We start from the raw sequence: 10570 nt of genomic DNA on the forward strand, positions 1-10570 counted from the left end.
TAGAAGGGGTGCAGCAGCTGTGGTCTGTCGTGACAGGGCGGGAGCTTTTCTTGGAGCCTCAGCCAGAGTTTTTGAGGGTCTCACGGATCCGCCCTCGCTGGAAGCACAATCATGCAATGAAGCCCTTGCTTTGGCGATGGATCTCAACCTCAACTCTATATGCGTGGCCTCGGATTGTGCTGTTGTTATTTCCATGATAGGCTCAGATGTCCCCTGCCAGTTTGCCTCAGTTTTGAGTGAGATAAACCATAGGGCTAGTTTTTTTCCTACTATCCATTTTATTCATGAGAATAGGAAGCATAATTTCGAAGCGCACGCTCTTGCAAAAGCTGCGGCTTCTTTGTCTCCCGGGCGCCACCTGTGGCTTCTAAATACGCCCGACATCATCTGTATCCCTATGAACATCCAGATTTAATAAAGGTTACAGATGCTCAAAAAAAAAAAAAATCAACGCCCACCCTACCTCACGGTCCACCTCCCATCCCCCTCCCATCCCCCATTCCCACCCATCACTCCCTCCCGAACCTTCTAGAAGCCCCCGAGGCCAGAACCCTACCCACGCATGGCGGCCTCGCTCCTCTCGCGCGCCGCCTCGGCCGCCTTCGCCCTCCGCGGCGGCGCCCGGCTCCTCCCCAAGGAAACCCCCTTCCTCCTCCCATCCTCCTCCCGCTCCCCCTCATCCTCCTCGCCACCGCCGCCGGCATGCTCCCCGCGGTCGTAACCCTGCCGCTGCAACCACCGCCTCGATCTGCCAGGTCTGATAGTGTTCGCCTCTTGGAAACTTGCTGGGCAGGGTCGGATGGGCGCGCGGCGGAGGTCGGGTGCGGGGCGTCGCTGTCGCCGTCAATAACGCGGTTCGGGGGGGGGGGGGGGGCTTCTGTTGCTGCTCCCTACCTGGATGGTGCTTGCAGGAACCAAGGCAGATCGGTGGCGAAGAGCTCGTTCAAGCTGGAGCACCCGCTTGGTTCATCTCGTCTTCTCATGCTCCCCTCTTTTCGTATGGAAGTTGGTCGAATTAGGGATGTTCGTCTTTTATGGAGGTTGTGCTATCTGCTGTATTATGCGGTTTTTTTTCCGGTAGATGGCGAAATATTATGTGGGTTGGGTGGTTGACCTTACGAATTATTGGAATAACTGCAAGTATTCGTAGGAATTTGGTAGATGAGTAGTTATCTGCGTAATAGCATGCTAATTTCCTTTGAGGGGAGCTAAAACCAAAGCACGCCGAGCTTTAGAACACAAAAACGAGCTTGTGATTGTTCTTGTAGCTGTGTGGCTGGATTGAGTTGATGGTCGCAATACACACCTCTGATAGTTGTATAAGTAATCATAATCATGATTCTGATCATCATGCTGCATCACCTAAACTAATCTGGGGGTTGATAAACTGCAAACGATTCTTTGGTGGAACAATTAATTTGTATAACAACTTTGTGGCCCGTTCTGTTGCACTGTGTAAGAATAGGAACTTACAGTTCTATCCTCGAACACTGGTTGAGAGGAAGTTCTTCTATGAGTTTTGGTAGCCTAATATCCTTCTTCTCGCTGGATATGTGTGAAAGGGTCCTGCAGTGAAATTGAGAGGAGATAATTCTATGAGTTCTCTCTATAAACGTGGACTTTTACCTTTGGTTATTGATCATTAGCTATTGACATGTATGTTTTACTCTAATTGTATGCCTTTACTTTAGCAGTTTTAAGATTTCCATCACTTGTGATGATCTGCTAGTTACAGTTCTATTTGAACATTATTGATTCTACATCATAATATTTACTCTTGTTCTATCAGCTGCAACCTTGATCTTTAACTTATTCTGAGGATACATTTTCCTTTTAGTCAGTTCAGAATAAGATTTTGCTGTTTACTGCATTGCAGAGAGGAGGCAGGCGTAGGCTAACCGCATAAGGGAGAAGTACTCTGACATAATTCCTGTAAGCTTATACTTGTTATTATTGTTCAGTATAAATTGTTTCCTTACCCGTGATTTGTTTGATCTAATCTGTAACTTTGTAATGTAGGTGATCGTTGAGAAGGCTGGGAAGAGTGATATTCCTGACATTGACAAGAAAAAGTTAGTTCTGCTCAAACATTTCACACTATTTAAACCTTTCTGTAGATTAGAATATCTCCATCTTCATTTCATACTATTTAAACAACTAGCAGTTGGTGTTGTTAAGGTTGTCCTATAGGCTTGTATGAATCATTACCACTGTGCGTTGTTACTCTCGTGTGTTCTTTAATTAGCATAGTTGTGTCACGGGTTCCTGCTGATAACTCAGGGTAGTTGATGCCATTCATTTCTAACCATTTCACCAATAGTATTGTGTGTGGCTTGTGGGTCTTTTGTGGACACAATTTATTCCAGTTGTTTCAAGGACTGAATTGGGATCAGTGTTCACTGGAAATTGGGTTGGTACTTGCTGGTGTGGTGCACCATTTGCACAGGTTTTTACTTAAACATGTACTATTGGAATCCACATCTCTATGGTCCAAAAGCAGGGGATCTTTTGATGCATCAAAACTTTGTCTCATGTTACATCGAAGTATGAGATTGGCCATTATCGACCATCAGCTGTTCTATATTCTAATAGCCGTCACCCAACTATACAGGTACCTTGTTCCTGCTGACCTTACAGTTGGACAGTTCGTGTACGTTGTCCGGAAGCGGATCAAGCTCAGTGCTGAGAAGGCCATCTTCATCTTTGTGAAGAACACTCTTCCACCGACAGGTAGGGAGCAGCAACAGAATTTCTCCCTAAACAAACCTGTGTCTACCTAGTCATCCACCACAAGGAAACATCCACATCAATTTTGTTCTTGATATATTTTATATTGGTTTATAGCTCACTGATCATACCATTTTTTTTATTTGTGATATAAGAATATTTGCCTTCTCAAACTTCCATTTTTTTGGGATTGTATTATGCTCAATTAAAAAAAAGCACACTCACATAATTAAATTAGCTTTGCCAAGGATATAGGGCAAAACTTCCTCGTGTAGATCTTCTGCTTGTATTGCACTAAGCTCTTGGTTACCATTTGGAATCTTATTCCAGGATCCATGTTAATCCCATACATATTTCCGAGCTTGTAGGATGACTGGAATATTGCCCTGTTTTACGCCGAATGACTGGAATGTTGCCCTGTTTTACGTCGAATATCTCAAGCGACAAAATTTGCTCTTAATGTATTGCTGCACGATCTGGATATCTCTCAAAATTTAGTACTTTCTGGTGTTGATCTCAAGTGCTGGCTCCTACAGCATTGCATTTCACCAAGTGAAATGCTACATTTCTACTCCTAACCCATTCTCTCTTTCTTAGTGTTTTTGTTATGCAGGTTGGAAGAAAAGAAGAAGATCCAGAGAAGATCTTAGTAATAAGATAGTTTTTAGGAAAATAGATATTTAGTTTTAGGTCATTTCTTGTAATTTCAGATATGGAGTGCTTGTCTTTAATTTTTGTTTTGACTTTGTGAAACTTGCTACCTAAGGATGAAACTGTGTAATATTGATGAAACTATGTATATGTATGGATGAAACTTGCTACTATTGGTAACATGTGTTGGATGTGCTATATTGGTCATATATATATATATGTGTGTGTGTGTGTGTGTGTGTGTGTGTGTGTGTGTGATTTTCTGTGAAAATGAATTGATATAAGAAGAAACAGAGCCATGCACTTTGCCGTCCATCAGCAGATGGCAAAGAGCCATGCCCTTTGCTGTCCGTTGGCCGTCCGTCAACAGACGGTAAAGTGCCCTTTGCCGTAGCTCGTTCAGCCGGATGTTTTGCCGTCTGCTGGCTGGCAGCAAAGGCCTTTGCCGTCCGCAAGGCATGCCTTTGCCGTTAGCCATGGCAGATGGCAAAGTTCCTGATTTCTGTAGTGTGGGTTGGCGTCTCTTTTGTTCAATGCACCGATTGTACATTTAGCAGCCAAAACAAGCATTATGACTTGCAAGTCGTTGTATTCCTGAAAGAACATGTTCTCAAATTGTCAACAACAGGTGCTATCCTCTATAATTAACATCAGTATTATGCTCTCGAATGGACAATCTTATATCAGAACAATACAATAGTCAGAGTACACAGAACTTTATGATTCACATTCAATATTTTGTAACAATAATCACACTCATTTACTGAACTCCACTCACATGATTACAATCTGGATACGACATTCAGTCACACTATTCACTAGAGTATACACTCAATTCAAATCAATTACAAGCTCAAATTGGCATTTCGCCTGAGTGTTGCCACTTCTCTGTTGTTTCGGGTTGTCTGCACAACTGAAACTCTAGGCACCTGTTCAGCAAGGAAAGCTAGCACCGAACCAATGCAACACGAGCCAAGCAGCAGAGCAATCTTCCGAGAAGAATCGGCGGCGGCGACGATGCTTGGTATGCGGCTCAACGGTCTCGACAGCTCCGGTGGCGTCGCACCCTATACACGGCCAGGGCTGACTCCGTCGCCTCAACAGCTAGGCAGCGTGACGCCTTGGACGGGGCAATAGCTGGCTCCGCCGCTCCACGGCTACGCTGCTCGCGCCCTGATGGAGCAGTGGCTGCTCTTCACCGCCGGCGTAGCGAACCCTAGGAGATACAAGAGCGACTGACTGACAACGATGGCGATGGAGAGAGCCGAGAGCGATGGGTAGCGTACTAGCGTCAGATTGGGCCGATGGATCCATATTTCTGTTTCCACCCGAGCAAAAAGCTGGCGAGTATTGATGGATGCGTGATGGACGGTGCAGCTTGAACGACGTCAATCTGCAGTACTAGTACTTCCCTAAGTGAGAGGATCTCGTTCTCATGAAGTAAAGTGGTCCTAATTCGATAAACCGTCACCATTCATTTTATTTTTCTTCATAAAACCATCAACATTGCCGTGACAGTTTTCAGAAAAAGCTGATCGAGTGATTAGGGCATATACATTGGTTGAGTCTACAATGGGTTATATCTTGTCCTATCTTTAATAACTATTTATTCCTAAAAATGCGGGGAGACATCTTGTGCTAAGCGATCATCTTTTAAATAATAAAAGGCAAGTCTTTTCTTATGATTTCTCTCTCCTCCATGTTAACATTTAACATAGCATTATTGTACATACCCTTAGAGTGTGTTTAAGTGAAAACATGACATCTAGGGCCCGCATGTCAGTGGTGACGTGTCAAGAAAAGTCAACAATGTTTGCATGGACTGTTAAATCAATATAGGCCCACTTGTTAGCTGATACGTTTTCATCGTATCTACTTTTCAAACTATTTTGCCCTTGTTTTGGACTCTAATTTGCATGATTTGAAGGGAAGTAACCCGGACTAACACTGTTTTGAGCAGAATTGCCATGGGGTTATTTTTGTGCAGAAATAAAAGTTCTCGAAATGACATGAAACTTTATGGAGATCAGTTTTGAAATAAATAAAAAATATTGATGAAAGAATCAACCGAAGGGAACCCACACCCTGGTCACAAGGGTGGCCCTGGGGCGCGCCCTTTGTCCTTGTGGGGCCCCTGGACCTCCACCAACCTCAACTCCAACTCCATATATTCATGTTCGGGGAGAAAACAAATTAGAGAGAAGGATTCATTGCGTTTTACGATATGGAGCCGCCGCCAAGACCTGTTCTTCCTCGGGAGGGCAGATCTGGAGTCCATTCGGGGCTCCGGAGAGGGGAAATCGTCGCCGTCATCATCATCAACCATCCTCCATCACCAATTTCGTGATGCTCACCGCCGTGCGTGAGTAATCTCATCGTAGGCTTGCTGGACGGTGATGGGTTGGATGAGATTTACCATGTAGTCAAGGTAGTTTTGTTAGGGTTTGGTCCCTAGTATCCATTATATTCTAAGATTGATGTTGCTATGACTTTGCTATCCTTGATGCTTGTCACTAGGGCCCGAGTGCCATGATTTCTGATCTGAACCTATTATGTTTTTATGAATATATGTGTGTTGTTGATCCTATCTTGCAAGTTATAGTCACCTACTACGTGTTATGATCCGGCAACCCCGGAGTGACAATAGTCGGGACACTTCCCGGTGATGACCGTAGTTTGAGGAGTTCATGTATTCACTAAGTGATAATGCTTTGGTCCGGTACTCTATTAAAAGGAGGCCTTAATATCCCTTAGTTTCCAATAGGACCCTGCTGCCAGGGAGGGTAGGACAAAAGATGGCATGCAAGTTCTTTCCCATAAGCACGTATGACTATATTCGGAATACATGACTACATTATATTGATGAACTGGAGCTAGTTCTGTGTCACCCTATGTTATAACTGTTGCATGATGAATGCCATCCGACATAATTATCCATCATTGATCCATTGCCTACGATCTCGTTTCACATTGATCTTTGCTTAGTTACTTTTTCGTTGCCACTATTACGATTGCTACAAAACTGCTACTTTTACTTTTGCCACCGTTACCGTTACTTCCATACTACTTTACTACTAAATAATTTGTTGCAGATATTAAGTCTTTCAGGTGTAGTTGAATGGAAAACTCAGCTGCTAATACATGAGAATATTCTTTGGCTCCCCTTGTGTCGAATCAATAAATTTGGGTTGAATACTCTAACCTCGAAATTAAACTATCACGATCCCCTATACTTGTGGGTTATCCAGACCTTTTTCTGGCGCCATTGCCGAGGAGCATAGCTCTATTCTCCGAGTCACTTGGGATCTATATCTTTTGATCACTATGAGATATTTGAAAGATCAAAGAACCAAGATTTTTCACTCAACTACAAGGGGAGGTAAGGAGCTGCCATCTAGCTCTTCACTTGATTCACCTTCTGTTTTGAGTAAACTTGCGACACCTACGCATGCTATTGGTTCTGATATGTCGTAGTTGATGATACCACTTCTGCTATGCATGATGCTTATGATGATACTACTTCTTTTCTTGATAATATTGTGCCACTAGGTGAATTTCTTGATGAACAACTTGCTAGGGTTAGAGAGAATGAAATTACTGAAACTGATGATACTATTAAAACTAAAGACTATGATTCCCCCCTAGATATGAATTGCCTGTTCTACCTGAGGGTTATATTATGGATGAGGAAACTGCTAGAGACTTTCTTGCTTGTAGTGACAGAGATGATCTTAAGGAACTGTTAGCTAAGATGAAAGAAAAGTCTTTGAATGCTAGAATGCAATATGATCCCAAGTTTGCTACTTCACCTATCTGTGTTACTGATAAGGATTATGACTACTCTACCAATCCTGAGTTAATTACTTTGGTTGAATCTGAGCCTTTCCATGGTAATGAATCTGAAACTGTTGTGGCACATCTTACTAAACTGAATGATATAGCCACCCTATTTGTTCATGAGGAAAAAATTCACTATTACTATATTCTTAAGTTGTTTCCTTTCTCATTAAAGGGTGATGCTAATATATGGTTTAATTCTCTTGATCCTTGTTGTGTGCGTAGTCCCCAGGATATGATTTACTACTTCTCTGCAAAATATTTTCCTGCTCATAAGAAACAAGCTGCCTTACGGGAAATATTTAACTCTGTGCAGAATGAAGAAGTGAGTCTCCCACAAGCTTGGGGGTGGCTTCTCCGATTACTTAATGCTTTCCCTAATCATCCTCTCAAGAAAAATGAAATACTTTATATCTTTTATAATGTACTAACCGATGCTTCTAGGGACCACCTAGATAGTTGTGCTGGTTGTGTTTTTAGGGAAATAACTGTTGAGCAGGCTGAATTGCTATTCAGTAATATATTGAGCAATGATAATGATTTGACACTTCCTGAACCAACTCCGAAGCCAACTCCGAAGAAAAGAAGTATTCTATTTCTCAGTCCTAAAGATATGCAAGAGGCAAAGAAATCTATGAAAGAAAAAGGTATTAGAGCCAAAGATGTTAAGAATCTACCGCCTATTGAAGAAATGCATGGTGTTGATAACCCTACATAGGTAGTAGAGGTAAATTCTCTCTATAGATCTGGTGAAGGTGATATCCCGCATAATAAGTCTGCTAGTTAATGCTTGGATGAGTTTGATAATTTTATTGTTAAACAAGAAAATTTCAATGCTTATGTTGGTAGACAATTGAAACGTAATGCTTATATGGTTGAACAGTTGAGTGATTATATGTGTAGAGCTAAAAATGACCTTAAGCTTATTAGTAAACATGCTTCCATGGTTACAACTCAAGTAGAACAAGTACTTAAGGCACAATATGATTTGCTCAATTTGTTAAATAATAAGAACAATGATAATGTTATTAGGGTTATGACTAGAGGTGGTAAAATGACCAAGGAACCTTTGTATCCTGAGGGCCGTCCTAAGAGAATTGAGCAAGATTCTCAGATAATTAATACTGATGCACCTAGTCCTACTAAAAAAAAGAAAAAGAATACTGATAGGACTTTGCATGCTTCTAGTGAACCAGTTATTGACATAGCTAAGAATCCCAATGATATTTCTATTTCTGATGCTAAGACACAATCTGGTGATGAACATGAACCTAGTGATAATTTTAATGATGATTTTCATGATGATGCTCAACCTAGTAATCATAATTATGTAGATTGAACCTGCTGTTGATCTTGATAACCCACAATCAAAGGATCAACATTATAATAAGAGAGACTTCGTTGCTAGAAAGCACAGTAAAGAAAGAGAACCATGGGTTCAGAAATCCATGCCTTTTCCTCCTAAGCCTTCCAAGAAAAAGGATGATGAGGATTTTGAGTGCTTTGCTGAAATGATTAGACCTATCATTTTGCGTATCGTTTGACTAATATGCTTAAAATGCCTCCTTATGCTAAGTATATGAAAGATATTGTCACTAATAAAAGAAAGATACCAGAATATGAAATTTCCACCATGCTTGCTAATTATACTTTTAAGGGTGGAATACCAAAGAAACTAGGAGATCCATGGGTACCAACTATACCATGCTCCATTAAAAGAAACTATGTTAAAACTGCTTTATGTGGTTGAGGGAGTCCTGGATTCGGGGGTCCTTAGGTGTTCGATCTATCCAATATGGGCCGGACTGATGGGCGTGAAGATAAAGTAGAAAACCACCCCCCATGTCCGGGTAGGACTCCTGTGTGCGTGGGTAGCAAGATTGGTGTCCGAATATGCCCTTTCCTTCTCATGTAAACCGCCTTGGTGTAACCCTAGGCCCCACCAGTGTGTATATAAACCGGAGGGGTTAGTCCGTAGAGGCGATCATCATCATTATCGTAATATTCATAGGCTAGACAGCTAGGGTTAGCCATTACAATCTTGAGGTAGATCAACTCTTGTAACCCCTATACTCATCGAATACAATCAAGCAGGACATAGGGTTTTACCTCCTTTAAGAGGGCCCGAACCTGGGTAAACATTGTGTCCCATTGTCCACTATTACCATTGTCCTTGGAAGTAAAACTTGCCCCCCCCACATGAGATCTGCAGGTTTTGACACCGGCATTGGTGCTTTCATTGAGAGCTTTGTTGTGTAGTCCCGAAAAAGCGATCTATGTCACGCCTTGTCATCAACGACAACATCACCTCTGGAAGGAGCCTAACTTTGGGGTAGATCCTCCAGCTCGGCGGTTTCATCATGGGTGCACGTACAACCACTAAGCCAATGACGCCCCCTACAATCGCCAAACACCTTCCCCGCACCGGCCTCGAGTACTCTGAAAAGATGGATCCGGCAGAAGTCTCGTCCTTAAACGAGCTGCTAGATCGCATTGCCGCCCTTGGGGTTTCAACAGATTATGGTCGGATCAGGCTTAAACCCGACAAGAGGGAAATTAATCACCTGCCGATCACCCACCTAGTAGCGGTCGTCGAGGAACGAGCCAGTGAAACATCTCTCCCCATATTAAGAACCAGATATGTTCGGGTCTCTAAACCACTCGAGTCGGATACCCTCCCTTTGGATGGGACCTCCCTTTGGATGGGACTTTGCGTCCCCCGAACTCTGGATAGAACGTAGGATCGATGGAGCACTTGGATCTCCCCGGACACAAACTGGTCACCTCGAAGATTTTTGCAAGCTCCGGACACAGATGTGGGTCAGGATTCAAATTTTAGCCCACCCACCCACCCACCACAATCAATACTCTCCAAGCAATTCAGGCCCTCCAGACATATATGACCTGATATATGTATGGAAGCAACCTCAGGAAATGGCCCATCACTTTTGGGCCAGATTCCTACTTGTTAAAAACAAGATCAAAGCTTGTTGCGACGACGATGTAGTCTCTGTCTTCCATCGCAATTGTACCGACGAGGGAATCTGGAATGCCCTCGACCGTCGTCGCATACAGAGGTTCATGGAACTATCAAAGGTGGTACAAAAGTACTGCACAATGGAAAGCACATGGAAGGCCCAGAAAACTCAATTGGAGCCTGCTGTCTTTAAGCAGTGCACGACCCGAGCTAAACGGATACACCCTAGTGAGACATCCGATTATCAGTCCCTTGGTAGAAAAAACAAACCCTTTACAGGATACATGTCCGTTCTTGACAAACTCCTTGACAAGCCCTGTCCGATACATGTGACTCCAAATATAGACTCAACCCATAGTATTCGCTCATGTTGGGTAC

General features: G+C 42.8%; 1 pseudogene; it reads left to right on the forward strand.

Moving 5' to 3' along the window:
- The first annotated feature begins 562 nt into the window (after positions 1-562).
- LOC123114699 (autophagy-related protein 8C-like) lies at positions 563-3422 on the forward strand (annotated as a pseudogene).
- Positions 3423-10570: the final 7148 nt, after the last annotated feature.

The sequence above is a fragment of the Triticum aestivum genome, chromosome 5B, assembly GCF_018294505.1.
Source record: "Triticum aestivum cultivar Chinese Spring chromosome 5B, IWGSC CS RefSeq v2.1, whole genome shotgun sequence".
In the NCBI taxonomy this organism is placed as follows: Eukaryota; Viridiplantae; Streptophyta; class Magnoliopsida; order Poales; family Poaceae; genus Triticum; species Triticum aestivum.